The 18,895-nt window shown below is 46.9% G+C and overlaps 1 long non-coding RNA gene across 1 annotated transcript; it reads right to left on the bottom strand.

The window, feature by feature from the left end:
* Positions 1-13,904: 13,904 nt before the first annotated feature.
* LOC136355818 (uncharacterized) lies at positions 13,905-17,802 on the bottom strand. The gene is made up of 2 exons (XR_010740285.1): positions 17,669-17,802; positions 13,905-14,406 (listed from the first exon to the last, which is right to left on the bottom strand). It is a non-coding gene; the product is annotated as an uncharacterized lncRNA (long non-coding RNA).
* Positions 17,803-18,895: the final 1,093 nt, after the last annotated feature.

Below are 18,895 nucleotides of genomic sequence, written 5' to 3'. Positions count from 1 at the left end.
CTGCCTGCGAACGCCTGAGAAACGTCACGGGCTCACGGCCACTAAAGATCGTATTGGAATGAAGCAGCCGGCCAATTCGGTTCAAGTCCTTTGTTGATCATGTTCTGAACACACAGTTAATTAGTAGGTTTCAAGTCAAGAATTGTAATCAGAATTCTAATGTTTGACATTTGAAAGCAGCTATGGCCAAAGTCTCCAACGAGGTGCTGCCCTTCTGAATTTTGAATGCCTGCAGGTCAATTTAGTGAAACGCTACAGTTACATATAGTATGAAAAGATAGAATCAATATATACTAATGAAGTAAACTTTCCGATTCTTTTAGACTATCGGTACCAACCATGGTGAAGCCTCGCAACTGTCAACGTCCACGTCCACGTCCATATTAACACACTGACGAATCACAAACTGACGATGCGTTTTATGCATGCCTGTCTCCTGCGATAACCCAAATTATGTGGACTTACGAAGGTGGCAATACCAAGTGGCTTGCTGTATGCTGTGTTTGCCTATGGTAGTCCTAAGCACTTCTCTTGGATCTTTTCTTACAATGCCATGTGTGTGCCGTATGCCACGATGTTCCCGTTTTGTACATCGACCCTCTTTCGTCCTATATATATATGCGGTACGCCGATACGTGTGCAGTGTAAACTCATTCGTACCATTGTGACTTTGTGTCAGTCTCTGCAGGTTGCTCTTACAACTGCACACGTACGTATGTACACACCTAAGCAAGTGTCCAACACCAACACCGTCATATGCCGCATGGGCCGTGTGGCACTAGTCCGTGTTGTGACTTACGGCTCGAGCTAGCTCGCTCGCTCTGAGCTAGCACTACTTACCAGGGTTTACCTTACCGTCGGGGCCGGGGTTACCGCGCCCCGGCGGTAAGCACGGTTACCGCGCGGTAACCGCGGTAACCGTGAAAAACCGTACAAAACCGTGTAAAATTTATCAAAAATTTAAATTATTTTTTAAATTTATTTGTATTTAAGGAGGTTACCGCGGTATTTATATTACCGTACCCCCGCGATAAGCCCGGTAACCGCGGTAACCGCGCGGTTACCGGTGGTAAGTTAAACCCTACTACGTACAGGTCGAGTCGTGTTCCTGATCAGTGATGTGTGAGGACTTCGTCGCGGACTTGATCGGTTGATCTGTACCTTGGGTGGGGCATCGCGCGCGTCATCATAGGCCGCTCCGCCCAGAGACCGGGGAACGCGTCGGATGCCTATGCCCTGCCGAAATGACTAATTAGCGCATACGCACCAGATGTCGAACTCGTTTATAAGTCCACCTGGTACACGTGTCGTTAGCGCAGTGGTAAAAGCCCGAGAAAAAACGTGACTAGCGTCATTATTAGTTTTGATTTTTCTTCCGGTAATTATGGCGTATATCCCTATTAGAAAACGTAATTATCAGTGTGATTGACCTGATCTTTCACTTTTTAATTAGGCCATATCAGAAAATGAGATTAGCTCTGGGAGTAATTAGTACCAATTTTTCTTTTTCGCTACTTCGGCCGTATTTTGTTCAAATATAGTTTAAGACTTCCAACTCAACTCAGATTTGAAAACTTTTAACTTTTCATTTCAAATTTAAAACTTTCAACTCAAATTTGAAAACTCCCAACACAAAATTTGAAAACTTTCAAGTTAATATTTGAAAACGTTCAAGTCAAAATTAAAAATTTTTAATTCTATATTTTGTAAATAGGAGTGCGAAAGATTGAAAAAATTTGAAAAGAAACGGAAAAAAAAGAGAGAGATCGGAAGAAAAAAGGTAAGTATGCGCTCCGCTTCGCCGCCCTGGGCAACGTCGCCGGCGGCGGCGCCCGCGCGGCCGCCTCCCACGCTTCTCCGACGACCTCAGCTTGCTACACTCCCGACCGCGCCCTCTGCAACGTTTTCCTCTCCGCTGCCGTCGCTGCAGGGTCAACTGAAGAACGACCTCTGGCGCGACACCCCCCCGCCGCCGCCGCCCAGATCCGCCGCATGGATCTCGCCGGGGGGTGTCTCCCACGTCTCGGCGACGCCAGATCCGCAGGGATACTCCGCTCCGCTGAGTGCGCGCTCCTTCCGCGACGTCGTGGCATCCGGGAAGACCTTGGATTTCAAATTTGAAAAGTGCCAACAACCCGTTCGCTGCGACTTGAAGACAGCCTTTACTTCGCCCAGGCAGGAAGCCAGCAAATCACCTAGGCGCTCGCCTCTGCGACGCAGCAGCTACTCCATGCCCTACCGCGCTAGGCCGGAGAGGGAGATGGCGCGACGTCGCATCCACAGTACGGCCACGGCGGAGGACTTCACTCCTCTTGAGCCTGGTTGGCAGCAGGTGAGAGTGCTCCATTGGTGGCGTCGGGCAGTTCATTCAAGCCCCGCCCAACCACCATCTTCAAGGCGACGAGATGTCTCTTCAATCTGGCCTCCCAGCGAGCCCAGAGTGCCCTCCGGCGCCTTTCGCCTCTTCTAGCAAGAAACTTATGGTCGATGCTTCGTTTGCCTCTCTCGCGACCACCGCGCGGCACACTGCCGTGACCCGGTGCGGTGTTTCCTTTGCCACACGTCGGGGCACAAAGCGCGTTTCTGTCCCCAACGCCGTTCCTCGGCCCCGGCTAGCGAACGCAGCCTGGAGCGCCGCCGCCAGACTCGCCAGCCTGAGCAACTTCCCAGTGCGACACGCCCACCTCCACTGCTCCCTTCCAGCCGCCGCTCGCCAAATCCAACACAGACACGCAACACCACGCTTCCACCGCCCTCACCGCTCCCGCCTCCACCTCCTCGCTCTGCTTTCTCGCCGATGGCGCGTCTCGGCGACCCCTCCACCCGGCCGGAGGAGGAGGAGTGTTTCATCCCAACTCCGCACGTCACCGAGGTGGAACTCAAGGAATGGGAATCCACGGCGGTCATCACTTGGGCGGCCAAGGCGCCTGCATCCACCACGCCGAAGGAGGTGGAAGCCATTTTCATGGAGGAGCTCCATTTGAGGGAGGGCGAGGTGGTCGTCTCTCGTCACCATCCCGAGGCGTTCATCATCAAGTTTGCACACCAGCGACATTGTGTCGAAGCCCTGAAGAGAGGCTCCGTCAAGCGCCATGGCATCGAGCTTCACTTCGTCAAGTGGCGAAGCCTCAAAAGTGCTCTAGGCGTCGCCTTGATGTTCCGCGTCCGCCTTTACCTCGACGGCATTCCGCACCACGCCTAGGACGCGGACACCGTCGTGCGCGTCGTGGCACGCACCTGCGCTCTGGAGAGCATCGAGACAAGCCTCCTCCACCCGCCGGACACGCGCTGGATCAGTGTGTGGTTGTGGACGGGGAACCCGAGCTCCATCCCCAAGCGAGTTTGGCTCATCTTCACCAATAGCACGAGGAGCAAGAAGCTCGACACCGTGACGGTCTCCGAGCGGCCGCCGGAGCGCTGGCAACACGGGGGTGAAATATTGTGTGTATGTGCACCTAGAAGAAATCCACGACTACACCTCGGCGATGGTGGCGCTCGACGATTCCGCGGCCATCACCCCGGCAAAGCGCCGCCTTCTGCCGTGGCACCTCGGAGTGGCGGATGGCGAGCCGGTCCCGGAGCGAGTGTTCTCAGAGTTCCCCCACCATCCAACGCCGCCACGCGTGGAGGAGGATCGTGGGAGCCGTATCAGGGGTGACCACCGCGACGTCGACCACCACGACGCGGACAGCCGCGTTGCAGATTGTCCTGATGCGGATCACTGAGGCCACGGCAAGGAAGCGCGGGACAGGCGCGACCACGGCGACGAAGGGCGTGGCGACCGACGCTGACAGTACAACGACGACCACCCCGAGTTCGAGCGCGGCCACGGCTGGCGGCGTCACGACGACAGCGACGACGACGATGACGACCGCGATAGAAGGTCAGGCCGTGGTCGTGAAACATGGCGAGGCCGTGACGCCGCCAAGCCGTCAGGTCTCAACGGCCTGAGGGAGAGAGACCGCTCGCCAAGGCGCCGTGACTGGGGCGAAGGCTCTAGCTATGGTGGACGACACCGTGCCGAGGCGCTGCGCCCGGTCAGTGCGTGCCCACCGCTGACTCTGCTTCCGCTGACACCGTCGCCAACCCCACAGGTAGCAAATCTCCAATTCATGTTCGCCTTACGTACCCTAAATGCGCAGGATGCGACAAAGAACATCACCGACGTGCACAAGCACCAGCCACTATCGGGCGAACATGCCATTGTGGCCCCGGTGGCGGACTTCAACAGCTTCCTGGCAAAGGCGCACAACTTGGATGCTGCGCTGCAGATCGACTGGACGGCTCTGCAGATCGGCAGTCCGGCTCCACTCACCGCTTCTGTGCGCGAGCACGACAAGGGGAATGAAGCCTGGTCCATGGCTGCGATGGGGCAGTGCAGCGGACCGGAGGAGATGGGGAGACAGCACGTCGACATCCCTGTCCGCTGCGCTTTCGACTGCATCAACCACGCCATCTAGGTCAGGGCTCCAGCAAGCGTCATCGATGACCTCGAGCAAGCTCTCGCGAAGATGGAGATAGCAGCAGCGGCGGCCACGCCGGAGTCCTGCCGGGGGATGTCGCCACCGCCCTCCCTGCTGCGGTCTAGGCAGTCGGCCCATGGGCCGGTGACCGACCACGGCCTGGGACAAGTAGATGGAGTAGAGGCCAGACACGGGCCACCTCTGATCGGGCCGGCCAAGGTAGTTGGGGAACAGGCCGGCCAGCTGCCAGTTGGGCCCCCAGGCGTGGGCTCGCCAGGCCTCACTAGGCAGCCTTCACCGACTGGGCTTGCTAGCAAAGGTGAGGAGGACGAGGCCATCTTCAAGACGCGGGCCCACGAAGCAACGGAGAAGGTCGCTGCTGCTCCCTTGCCAGGAACGCACAACCGAACACCACCAGCACTGACGCAAGCAACCGGTGGGTCATCGCCGACGGCGGATCACACGTCGCCGCACTCAGACAGGTTGGGCAACCTCTTCAAGGCTGTTACACCGCCGCTTCTTGACCGACTGTCGTCTACGCCGCCGGCCAAAAGCCGCCCAATTCTTGCGAAGCGCTGTCGCATTGCTCGCCTTGCCGAATACTGCTCTACTAACCCTCGTCGCAGCTCTAGGCTTGCAGGAAAATCAAAGATGCCGCCGATGCAGAAGTGCCACCGGGTGTTGATGAAGCGCCTCGGTCTCCTCCGCACTGACGCCTCACTTGATGAAGTTCTCGCTGAGTACGTGGCGATGTTCAACGGCCCATTGCCGCCGCACATTATTGCGGCGCTCACATCCATCTTCGACCTCACTACGACGACGACGGCAATGGTGACCAGCCACCGGAGGAAGCCCTGCTCAAGGTGGTGGGAGAAGGTATCGCTGATCTCGCCGATGAGGTCGACGAAGTGGCGGCTTAGCCTTTTGGCTGCAGCATGGAGCAAGCTGTGCTTGCATGTATCGTCGTCTCCTCCATATCATGTTGTCTACTCTACCGCACTGCTATGCTTCTCTTTTGTTGCACCATGTGGTGCCCTCGACGCAGCAAGACCTTTTGCCATGCGTTGGGCTTGATAATCGAACTTCTAGGAATGTCTATCGATTTGTAAGACCTTTAAGCGGTATTATGTTGTGTGCTTGCTTCGAGATGATCTGCTCTTCGTACTACTGCATACGTGATGACACCATCTACATGCAAGCCTTCGACGCCCCTCCACACAGCACGGTCATCACCACGCCGAGGCTGTCCTGCACTTGCACTCGCATGCGCCGTCAAAGACAAAGAGCCCCCCATCTCACATGGTAGTGCAAAATTTCGAACTTCTTAGTTGGAACGTCCGCGGTTTGAACTCTCCTGCCAAGTGCAGCGCGGTCCACGACTTCATGGCAGAAATAAATTGTACTATCGCCTGCTTCCAAGAAACAAAATTGCGGGCAATGGACGACGGGCTTGCAAGATTTTTAAGTGGTTACAAGTTGGATAGCTACGCCATTAAACCGGCAAGAGGAACATGAGGGGGATTCCTCCTCATGTGGAACTCCAACTTGGTTGACATAAATGAAGTCAGACTACGCCGGTTCTCAATGACTGCTAGAGTTAACCTTCTCCACAACTCTGAAACCTTCTTCATAACAGCGGTCTACGGGCCTACAAGGCACCGCGAAAAAGACGCGTTTCTAAGGCAAATCAAACGGCTTAAACTGGCTGACCGCGAACCGTGGCTACTCTTCGGTGACTTCAACATGATTTATAGAGCATGCGGCAAAAACAACAACAACCTTAACTTAAGGCGGATGAGCCGCTTTAGAGCAGCCCTTGAACACTGCGAACTAAAAGAAGTCCACTTGCAAAATAGGAGATTCACTTGGAGCAACGACAGACGCAAGCCAACACTTGTCAGACTAGACAGATTCTTCTGTAATGAGAATTGGGACCTCGGCTTTGGGCACCACATCCTACATGCGCTCTCCTCTGGAACGTCCGACCATTGCCCACTCCTGCTCACCAACCCACAAGGTCCACGACGACTGAGATCTTTCAAGTTTGAAAACTTCTGGACTTCGCTACCTGGATTCAAGGACGAGGTGCAAAATTTGTGGTGCCAGGACTCTACACACCATGAGCCTCTTCACCGGCTAGTAGATAAATTGAGTCGCACCGCAAAGGCTCTAAAGTTTTGGGCAAGAGGCATCTGCTCAGAGGCAAAACTCAAGTATCTTATGGCACTAAACGTAATCCATCGTCTTGATGTGGCACAGGAGCACCGAGATCTAACGCAGGCAGAATACAGATTGCGCTTAGGCCTTAAGAGGAGACTCCTCGGCTTTGCGGTTATTGAAAGGGCCAGGAAAAAACAAGCTTCACGTATTACCAACATTAAAGAAGCGGACGCCAACACGAAGTTCTTCCATCGTAAGATAAATGCAAGGAGAAGGAAAAACCACATCCATCGCCTAAAAAAGCACAACTGCTGGGCTGTCACTCACGAGGATAAAGAATCTACCATTGCTGAACACTTCCGGCATGTGATGGGGCGGCCAGAGCCAAGATCCTGCGACCTCAATTGGCCTATTCTCGGATACACCCCGATCGATCTCTCCGGGCTAGACGATCCCTTCACAGAAGTAGAGATCCACAAAGCAATAAAAGAAATGCCAATCGACAAGGCACCAGGCCCAAATGGTTTTACAGGGAAGTTCTTTAAATCGTGTTGGGACATCATCAAAAATGATGTAGTGGCCGCCTTCAACGCCTTACACGATTCAAGAAACACGCACTTCAACCTCCTAAATTCTGCCAACGTGGTGCTAATCCCCAAAAAAGAAGGGGCAGAGGGAATCGGAGACTATAGACCGATAAGTTTGGTCCATGGCTTAGGGAAAATCTTCTCCAAAGTGCTAGCAATCCGACTACAGCCACTAATGCAATCGCTGATCCTAACGAATCAGAGCGCCTTCATCCGTGGGAGAAGTATACATGACAACTTCATGTATGTAAGGAACATGGTCAGGAAATATCATAGAACCAGACGACCAATTCTTCTCTTCAAGCTAGACATTTCTAAAGCTTTTGACTCCGTCAGGTGGGACTACCTCCTCACTCTCCTGCAAAATAGACGATTCCCACCAAAATAGAGAGAATGGATAACGGGACTTCTCTCGGCATCCACCTCAAAGATCATCCTGAATGGAACGCCTGGGGAGGCAATCAAGCACGGAAAAGGGCTTCGGCAGGGAGACCCTCTATCCCCTCTCCTCTTCATCCTAGCGATCGACCCCCTACAACGTCTGCTAGACAAGGCCACTGAGCTTGGGGCGATAAGCAAATTACGAGGGAAAGCGGTACGTTTCCGCACATCCTTGTATGCTGATGACGCAGCTGTCTTCATAAACCCGAACAAAGAAGATGTGAAAGCCTTCACCGATCTCCTTGGTCGCTTTGGCCACGCAACTGGCTTATGCACGAACCTCCAAAAATCACATGTGGCCCCAATCAGGTGTCATAACTTGGACCTCGATGACATCCTAATGGACACGCCAGCAACCAGAGCAAACTTGCCTATGAAATATCTGGGTCTACCCCTGACCACAAGCCGGCTACGGAAGACAGACCTCCAACCGCTATATGACAAGTCGATGAGTCGCATTGTTGGCTGGCGAGGAAGACACATCGGTCTAGTGGGACGCTCTACCCTGGTAAAGGCGGTGCTTACCTCACAACCTGTCTTTCTACTCACAGGGCTCAAAGCTTCCAAGGAGTCCCTCAAGGTCTTAGATAAACAAAGAAGAAAATTCCTTTGGGCGGGAGGAGAGGCTTTGACAGGGGGGGAATGTGAAATCAATTGGACGCGAACCTGCCTCCCCACTGCTTCTGGAGGCCTGGGCATCCTAAATCTTGAGAAATTCGCAAGAGCCTTACGGCTGCGTTGGCTTTGGCACGAGTGGAAATCACCCGGAAAAGCTTGGGTGGGCTCTGGCATGCCATGTGACGACACTGATAAGCTCCTCTTTGCGGCCGCCACAACCATAACGATTGGAAATGGTGCCAAAATAAGCTTCTGGGAATCGTCCTGGACGCAGGGGAGGAGATTAAAGGATGTTGCGCCGCTTGTCTACGCAGCCTCCAAAAAAAAGAACAGAACGCTTCAACAGGCTTCGCAAGCGAACCAATGGCTTCTTGACTTGGACCTGCCAGGGACTGCTGGCTGGACGACAAACCTGATTGATCAACTTGTCGGGGTTTGGAGCGCTGTTCAGGCTATACACCTGGTAGCGCACGAGGAGGACAATATAACATGGAAGCTTACTAACCACGGCGAGTACACGGCATCATCGGCATATAATGCGCAACTTCTTGGAACCACCGCTACCAACTTCAACAGGCTAATCTGGAAAGCCTGGGCGCCGTGTAAGTGCAAGACCTTCGCCTGGCTAATCATCCAAAACAGAGTCTGGACCTCTGACAGGCTGGCGACAAGAGGTTGGCCAAACGGTTCCATCTGCCCCTTATGTCGTCAGACCCAGGAAACAGCCCTGCACCTCCTAGCAGAATGTAGATACACAAGGAGAGTCTGGGCGGCACTAGCGGAGTGGGCGACATGCGAGCAACTAAATCCTAGCCAATGGCGGCAAACTTCAACGGTGCTAGATTGGTGGGAGGCTACCGCAAATATACAAGAGACACCTAAGAAGGCACTCCGCACTTTGATGTTGTTGGTCGCCTGGGAGATATGGAATGAAAGGAATCGCAGAACCTTTCAACAGAAGGAGCTTTCAGCTACCTCTCTTTTAGCCAAAATCAAGGAAGAGGCCAAAACTTGGGCCTTAGCAGGAGCGAGAAGTCTTAATAGCTAGCTTTCTTTTAGTTATCTCGGACCAAAGGTCCTAGCTCCTTTCTTTTTTTCCTTTCGCTTTGTAAAGTTCTTCTTCTCTGTTAAATGAAATTGGCGCTCGTTGATTCGTTAAAAAAAAAAGAAAAAAAGTGCGAACAAACAACGAAAAAGGCGCGCGGGGATGGGTGCGCGCGCGTGCTAGGATCTCCCATGGCCTGCGTGCCGCAAGGGCGCATGGGGCCGCGAGCATGGGCTGATGCTGTGACCCCGTTAAGTTCTGGGCCGCGCCACCGCGGCCTGTGGAGGGCTACATACTAGGCCGCGGCCTGCGTACCTCACCGCTCGTGTTCTCCTGGACAAGGAATTCCCCTGGACAAACAAGACGCTGGTTCGAAACGGCTTCGTTCACCGCTTCACCACGGCTGGCCGGCCGGGAGCAACAGAAACTGTGGGGAGCGTCATTCACGGGAGCCCCCAAACCCTCCCCATTCGCCGCGAGCCTGCCACCCAGCAAGCCAGCATGTGTAAGCGCTGGAGTACCACCTAGAGAACGGAAAGGCTAGCACCAGGCCCATCATCCATGCCGCCATAACACATACACGTACGAATCGATCTGTGTACACAAGTCGCCAGCGTGTATATCATCGTCCGGAGTATTCCCAGTTGTATTCCTGCTGCCCCAGGGCGCTAGCTGCTCAGAATTAATCATTCCTCCATCAAATGCAGTAATGCAATGCACCCGTTCCGTTCGCTCTTCGATCGATCAGGCTGCGGTCCAGCCACAGCTAGGCAAGCGGCAAGCCCTCTGCCTAGCTAGCTGCTAGCAGTAGCAGTAGTAGTCCAATTCATCGTCGTCTCATATACGACGACCAGTCTCGGCGCAAGGCGACACGGCCCCCATGCAGTAAACGTTACGCGCGATCGATCGAGGCACGCAACGGACGGGAAAGTACGATACTGTTTCAGCTGGGGAGATACACATGCGGCGGCCGGCGACCAGACCAGACGGCCGGCCCTGCATGCATGCCATATGCATATGGCATCTCGATCGATCGCATCACGAAATAAATCTCGGCACATGGAAGCCGTTATAGTGTGTCGATCGCACGGCACGGCACGGGAGAGCTAGCTAGCGATCGATATATCCATCCGTCGAAGGGCTGTCACGCATTGCAGCATGTTTGCATGTGTGTATGTACGTGGATGGTCCCGGGAATCCGTTACGGCCAGCCAGCTATACTCTCACGCAAAAGGGGCTTGTGTATCGCGACCCGTACATACGCTTTACGCGCGTATCTCGCGCTCCCGTAACTGCTTGTAACGTATATATATCCATATTAATTTGTAGTGTATAATTAAGTACCTTTGGCCAGAACCAAAAGAACAAGCAGGCCGGCGAAGTTGATCGAAAAAAATGCGTGAAAACGATGGTGGTCCGTCTGATCGATGGATAACATTAATTGACTTTGATATATTTCAACGGAACATTACACATGCAAGTCGATCGACATGAACTTTGCTATTTGCTTCGATGTTGATATTAGTGGATCACCCAGTGTTGACCATGCATGAGCACTAGATCTTCTCTTCCTAGTTTCAGTCCAAGTTGTTCTCTTTTAGTTTCAGCCTAAAATCCTTTTCAACTTTGATATTAGATTAGAAAAATACAGGTACGTAGTAGTACTTTTAATTGGTAATCAGCTTACAACTCAACAATGCCTGGAAAAATCAAGGGTGTGCAGGATCCAGAGATGGCACGCATGCATGTGGTTACCTATGGAGGCTCGGCGCGCGGGTTACGGGATTGAGCACAGTATCGACCGCCCAAGAATACCAGGGGAAAATCAGCGGTAGGTGCGGCGTATCCGATGGTGCACAACAGGTAGCAATCGCGAGCTAGGGAACATATCTGTGTAACCGTAAGACAACGTACGTACGTATTGATGTCTTCATGAATCACGCGATACGATCAGGTGTTCTATGTATCTTCGGTTAAAAAAAAGTAGTGTCCAGTATTATCAATGGATGATGCGTAAGTATAATTCACAAGACATCATACTCCCTATTTTCTTAAAAAAATAATGTGAAGTTTTTACTGGTAAATCGAGCAGAATAAATCATAAGATTATATTAAAAGCCTATTATTAGAATTGAAAAAATCGGACACAACGCCACGTGCAAATAACACTTCCACAAACCTCTTGAAAAGAAGTGTAGAGCCAAACTGGCAATGCTATGCATGGTCTGATGGCTACCAGGCCTACAGTGGTGCCATAGACACGCTGCCCATTAAATGAGATCTTCATAGACAACTCCTCCAAAAAGATCACGATGCTAAAGTGCTACTACCGTTCATCCAAGAGAAACCATAAGCATAGTTTCATCCAGAGAAATCTGTCAATGGAGAGACTGTTTTTGCCTGGGGTCCACCCTATTCCCCTATTGCCAAAATTGTTCCGCCACCCTCCAAGCCAACACTACCAATCTTTCCTTTCAATCTTTCACCAGAGAGTTTGTTATGTTGCGGCGGCGGCCTAGTCACCACGAGATGGCACGCCTAGAGGGTGAGAACGGGTCTATTCTTCTGTCTCATCCTCTCCCTCCCAAACCCAAAGGTATGGTCGGAGTTCGCATCGGGATGTCGTGGTCCTGTTTGATTCTCAGCAGCGGGTGCTTGTGTTGTAGGCGCATAGCTTGACTTGTTTTTTCCGCTGACGATAGCTTTATAAGGTTGCCGCCTTGTAATTTTCTACTACTTGATCAAACACTCTCTTATAAAGTTTGTTCAAAAAATAATTTACTCCTCTGAACTATTTTATTGGATCACTTGACCCTTTAAACTATTTTTCAACACATTTTACCCCTAAACAATTAAAAATGGTTCAGTTTACTTGTAAATTATATTTTTTAATGTTTATACGAGTTATATTTTAAGCTTAAATTTTGTCGATACATCGATGGTACCATTATCAATGTTCTAAAACAGTTTCAAAATTTTCCATGTCCTTTTACTTAAACTTTTAAACATCTTTGTTTAAATTAGTATCAGTGCTTCCAAACTATGTAAACAACGATAAACTTTTTTTAAAAAAATGTTAAAAGATAAGTTATAATGCACATATCAATCTCACCAAATTTTATTGCAAAATATGACCTACACAGAGAGAAACTAAAAAGACCGAGGGAGTAAAGGGAATTATTTTTAATAGTTTGGAATGTAAAATGAGTCTAGAAATTGTTTAGGAGCTTAAGTGTTCCGGTGAAAAGGTTTAGAGGAGTAAAACAGATTTTTTGTTTTAAGAAAAAGATAAAAGCACATTGGTCATAGCAGGGAGGAAACTCCGTGGAGAAGGGGAGGTCGATCAGGTTGGAAACAGTAAGACCTCAACGAGCGCTGTCCTCAACAATCAACACGCATCGCATATCCTTGCTCACCACTTTATAATCTACATCCTTTATATATATATTTTTTACAAAGTATCTAAATCCATTTAACCATAAGATGCACGCCCGAGCCCGGCACATGCACCATGTATGATGGATTATATTTGCCGTTTTACGGACCATGATTAGGCCATGATTCTGGACCACCACCTGATCCTAACCATGCGTCAGCAGTTCAGCACCCGACAGCCATCGTCTTCTCTTTCTGCTGCTCGCTCTAGCCACTTTTTTTTTTTCCAGCGGGTGCACATGCAGCGTTTGAATGCATTACTTTTATCCAGCTTAATCTGGTTCTGAGATGACCTAGTCAATCGATCGATCATTACATACACCACTTGCGCTCCAACCTATACGTTGCACGCGCTATATTATCATTGGTATATATTGTGGAGATTAAGACTTCAACCTTATGTTAAAAACATCCTTTCTTTTATAATTATAGCGGATTAGATTAAAAGAGTCTCATATCAGTTACTTAATTGCTACCTCCTTTGTTCCAAAAAATATAAGCATTTTTAGTGTGTCTGAACATCCAGTTAATTAGTTCTGAATTTTAAAGATAAGTCCCTTAGGTTACAAATATTTAATATTTAGGATCTGGTACACTCAAACTATTAAAATTTTGGCCATAATTTCTCACATGTTTAGTGTTGGAAAATAATACATACATATTTGCTTGAAGTATTATTGTAATGTCATACAATACTTAGGGCATGTTTGGGGAACTGGAAATTCTAGTTGCTGCAGCTTCTCTCAGAATTTCCAACCCCTCCAAATAGTACAGATTGTTACCCAGATTTTGAGAATTCATAGTTGTAGAATCGAGAAAATGAATTAGAAAACAGAAGCTGGAAAACCCAGCTTCTCTATAATCTCAAAAGTTGGCTACCAACTAGCAGATTCTTAGAATTTGAAGCTCCCCAAACAGGGCTTTATTCTACTTTTATAAACTTATTCTAGTATATAATTGATGATCGGAATTTTAAATTTTATCCAAATCTATCCTAAAAATCAAATATTTTAAATCAAAGGGGGAATATTCTGAAAAAAATGTAAATCTAAAGAGGGTCAAAATTTTGAAAGCTTGATTACATTTTATCATAAACATCAATAATTTTAGATCCACAGGATCGATACATGTTGGAAAAAGAAACCTAAGGAATTCACATATCTCTGATTGTAGGTTTTATTTAAACACAAATTCTCAATATGATTGACAGTTGTGATAGTAAGATTTATCTTATATCCATCTAATCAACAGTTAAATTGTTTGTAAAAAGAATAACATGAGATCGATCGATGGAGGAATTTCCCTTCCCTTCTGCCTACAGTACTTGTGATGAGAAAAAGAAAAACAAGATAACGATTAATTCTTTTTTTTCCACCGGCCAAAGATACTGATTAATTGGTGCAGGAGATTTCGTCAAGAATCGCCATCGCTGCGGACCTCCTGCTTCTAGGTACAGTACTTAGCTTGCATGACGGCTACATGACCACCTGACTATGATGAGATTCGTAATCAAACGATCGGCAAACAAGAGGTTTCGATTCGGCCGGGAGTGCAATTTGCGTCGCATAAGCAGGGGACCAGCTCCCGAATGTCTCGCTCGCGTAGCATGCTACAGCCCAACAAATATCTCCGAATGAGTGCATGGTTCATGGCTGGCCTGAAAGATCCACCGGTCAGAAATGATATATTTTTAGCAAAAAGAAAGAGAAAAAAAATAGATATCGGATATATATATATATATATATATATATATATATATATATATATATATATATATATATATATATATATATGATTATCTGAATTACGCTTTATAAGAAATGGCAACAGATTTGAATTTTAAATTAATTGTAGGGGTTTTTAATTTCATTTTTTTGTCACTTGGCCTTGACTTTTTGGTCATTGCAATTAAAAGGGTAAAAGTTTTACCCATAAATAGTTTCTGTTGTGACCGTCACATGTCTTCCACTCATAAAGTTGCAGCCTAAAAATACTACCTTTGAAGTAAAGATATAATATACATAGGTGAAATTTAAGTAAAAACTTAATAAATAATACGTCAATGTCCTCTTTAAATATAAAAAGGAAGCATATAATTGCGTATTGACATATGAAATGTATGACTCGGATTGCAAGGAATTTACCCAATAAAAGAATGACAAAGACACTGTACAGATGATTACACTCCTTTGTGTTGGTTCGTTTCCAAATATACTTGTCACTAAATGATATCCATATTAATGCTCTTTTCAATGAACATAATTCATCTTCAAACTTTAAATGTCCAATTTTTTACAATTAACTTATGATATCCGATAATATTCAGTAATATATAAAAGGAGGAGTTAGATATTTGCTAAGTACATCATAGAAAATGTATACGATACAATCTATTGATCTGATCGGTGGGATAGTTCACATCCAACTGTCATATCTTTTAAATGTCTATTGATATATAGAAACTTGAGGCCAAAATCTTTTAAATTTTTAACTTTATGGTTTGCTTCTTGATTCATGCTCCAAACGATCTCAAGTCCTTAATTACTCAGCTCTGATGATGGGGGATGGCCGAACAAGTTAGGGTTTAAGGTCCTAGATTGTGATGGGAGTGCATAGGGGAGTTGGGGGGGGAGGAAGAGAGAGAAGATCGATAAATGTAGGTAGAGGGATGTTTGTGGGAGACGACGACCCACACGTGGGCGGTCAGCGAGGCGGTGGTGCTGAAGCCACAGGTTAGAAGCGGGTGATGGGTCAGTGCTGGTGACTGGGCAAAGCAGAATGATTAGATAGGAAGCGGCTGACCGGAGGAGCTTCGTCGATACCATTGATGTCTTTTCAACCATGCAATGAGGCCGGACGGAAGCAGAAGAGTGGAGACCGACATTCGTAATAGTGGCCGTGGCGTGAGAAGGGAGGGAGGAAGGTAGTGTTTTTTAAGGTTTGGTGTCTTACACAAATCTCAAAACAAATCGAGGTATAAAATTTGCATAATTTTTAGGAGTATTATAGACAATCTCTTTATATAATCGCCCAGTATATATATATATATATATATATATATATATATATATATATATATATATATATATATATATATATATATATATATATATATATATATATATATATATATATATATATATATATATATATACACACACACACACACACACACATACAATATATTTCAAGAATCTGTTACTGTTCAAAAACACTATTTATTCGGCTGATTACTATTCAGTTTACTGTTCAAATTACTGTTCAGTACTGTTCACTTCGAGAGATATTTTAACTTTAGGATCTTTGCAGGGTGGCGAATCCTACTTAGACAGCCTCAGAAGCTTGTTTCAGATGATGTAAAGTCCTACTCGGTACTCACCGTATGCCTCACCTATCTGTCTTTTTAGAAGCAACTTAAAAAGATATTCCAAGTTACACTTGTTCTAGCTAAGAGTTTATCGTCTCCCCAGGCAGTTCCACCCGAAGGGAACACTTCTCTACGGATACCGATTCTCTAGACGCCTATGTAAGATGCAGGCTAAAAACGAGAACAAACCGAAGAGGTTTCTCCTATAGGGTCCTTAGCATAAACACTTGTCTAGAACAAACGTGCAGGAATACTTAAGGAAAATTACTTCATATTAAACAGATAAGCTTACATACGGTTTTCCCTTTCGGGAAACCCGAAGGTAGGTAACTGTCATATCTTTTAAATGTCTATTGATATATAGAAACTTGAGGCCAAAATCTTTTAAATTTTTAACTTTATGGTTTGCTTCTTGATTCATGCTCCAAACGATCTCAAGTCCTTAATTACTCAGCTCTGATGATGGGGGATGGCCGAACAAGTTAGGGTTTAAGGTCCTAGATTGTGATGGGAGTGCATAGGGGAGTTGGGGGGGAGGAAGAGAGAGAAGATCGATAAATGTAGGTAGAGGGATGTTTGTGGGAGGCGACGACCCACACGTGGGCGGTCAGCGAGGCGGTGGTGCTGAAGCCACAGGTTAGAAGCGGGTGATGGGTCAGTGCTGGTGACTGGGCAAAGCAGAATGATTAGATAGGAAGCGGCTGACCGGAGGAGCTTCGTCGATACCATTGATGTCTTTTCAACCATGCAATGAGGCCGGACGGAAGCAGAAGAGTGGAGACCGACATTCGTAATAGTGGCCGTGGCGTGAGAAGGGAGGGAGGAAGGTAGTGTTTTTTAAGGTTTGGTGTCTTACACAAATCTCAAAACAAATCGAGGTATAAAATTTGCATAATTTTTAGGAGTATTATAGACAATCTCTTTATATAATCGCCCAGTATATATATATATATATATATATATATATATATATATATATATATATATATATACACACACACACACACACACACATACAATATATTTCAAGAATCTGTTACTGTTCAAAAACACTATTTATTCGGCTGATTACTATTCAGTTTACTGTTCAAATTACTGTTCAGTACTGTTCACTTCGAGAGATATTTTAACTTTAGGATCTTTGCAGGGTGGCGAATCCTACTTAGACAGCCTCAGAAGCTTGTTTCAGATGATGTAAAGTCCTACTCGGTACTCATCGTATGTCTCACCTATCTGTCTTTTTAGAAGCAACTTAAAAAGATATTCCAAGTTACACTTGTTCTAGCTAAGAGTTTATCGTCTCCCCAGACAGTTCCACCCGAAGGGAACACTTCTCTACGGATACCGATTCTCTAGACGCCTATGTAAGATGCAGGCTAAAAACGAGAACAAACCGAAGAGGTTTCTCCTATAGGGTCCTTAGCATAAACACTTGTCTAGAACAAACGTGCAGGAATACTTAAGGAAAATTACTTCATATTAAACAGATAAGCTTACATACGGTTTTCCCTTTCGGGAAACCCGAAGGTAGGTACAAGCAAGCTGTTCTTACCTTATACAGCGTTATAACACAACTCCTTGCTTCAATATACTATGCAAGGTAGGCTAAAGTCACTACTACTAAGAACGGTGGAATGGAGGGTGAGAGCGTGCTTGGAAGCTTTGCTCTGAATGGTGTCTTCGTTGTCGTTCTCCTCAGCTGGGCAGGCCCCTCCTTTTATAGAGGTCAGGGGTGGCGTCGCCTGTGCCTCCTGCTTATCTCTTCGCTACTGTGGATTCACGAGAGCAGGCTAAAGTTGAGGCCTTTCCTGCCGAAAGTTTTATTCTTCACAGGGATATGTCATTCACCGCACCCTATATTGTTCCTTTATGCTTTATAGGGTGTCCTTCTGGATTCCTTCTTCTGGATTCCTTCTTGAGTAGTCTTCTGAAATCTTCGTTTATTCTTCTTCCACGCCTAAATTGTTGATATTCTATTATCAATATATATTGAAAAACATATTTAGCTTAAAGAATTCTATTCATCTGGTTGCCCATGACCACCAAGATCCATAGTGTCCAGATTAGAAAAAGAAACTTCTAATTTCTCATCTACTGCCTTTTTTATTTGTTCAAATTTATGATCCATTTCTTGTTTTAATTCTTTAAGTATTTCTTCCTTTAATTCCTTCTTTAATTGTGGGGAGGCTTCTTTAAATTTTTCTATTATTTTCCAATCAATATATTCCCCATCTAATGGATCCACTCCTTTTGTTAGGCATTCTTTGTATGTGGGTTTTTTAGAATACCCTTCTTCTTTTATAGTCGTTTTAATGGGTATTTCTGGAGTCTTCTTTCCTTTAGCTTTTTTGCATTTTTGAATATATTCTTTTGCAGCAGGCTCTAGATAATAATTTATTCCTAGTATTTTTCTAGCCTGGCTTAGTGCTTCATCAATGTCTTTATATTTCTTCCAAGATATTCCTCCCATTAATTTAGCATCTATCTTTTGGGCCACAATTTCTTCAAAAGATATATAGACCCCTGGGAGCTTTCCATCAAATACAACATATATAGGCTTCTGTTGGATTATTTCATGATCTTCATTAGCTGGCATTAATAACCCGTTTATTAAGTGAAAATATTCAGAGAGGCTATTCAATATTGATAACATGTCGTCTCCATTGGCGCTCGCGCAGCGCGCGCGCGTGTACGTCGGCAGCGTGCACCCAGGCATGCGACGCCAAAGACTCAGGGGGTACGGCCCCGGTCTGGGCTAGCGATCGATCGAGCCCGTTTC

The sequence above is a fragment of the Oryza sativa genome, chromosome 3, assembly GCF_034140825.1.
Source record: "Oryza sativa Japonica Group chromosome 3, ASM3414082v1".
NCBI classification, from domain to species: domain Eukaryota; kingdom Viridiplantae; phylum Streptophyta; class Magnoliopsida; order Poales; family Poaceae; genus Oryza; species Oryza sativa.
Note: the sequence above shows the minus strand (reverse complement) of the source record. Positions and strands in the feature narration are given on the sequence as shown.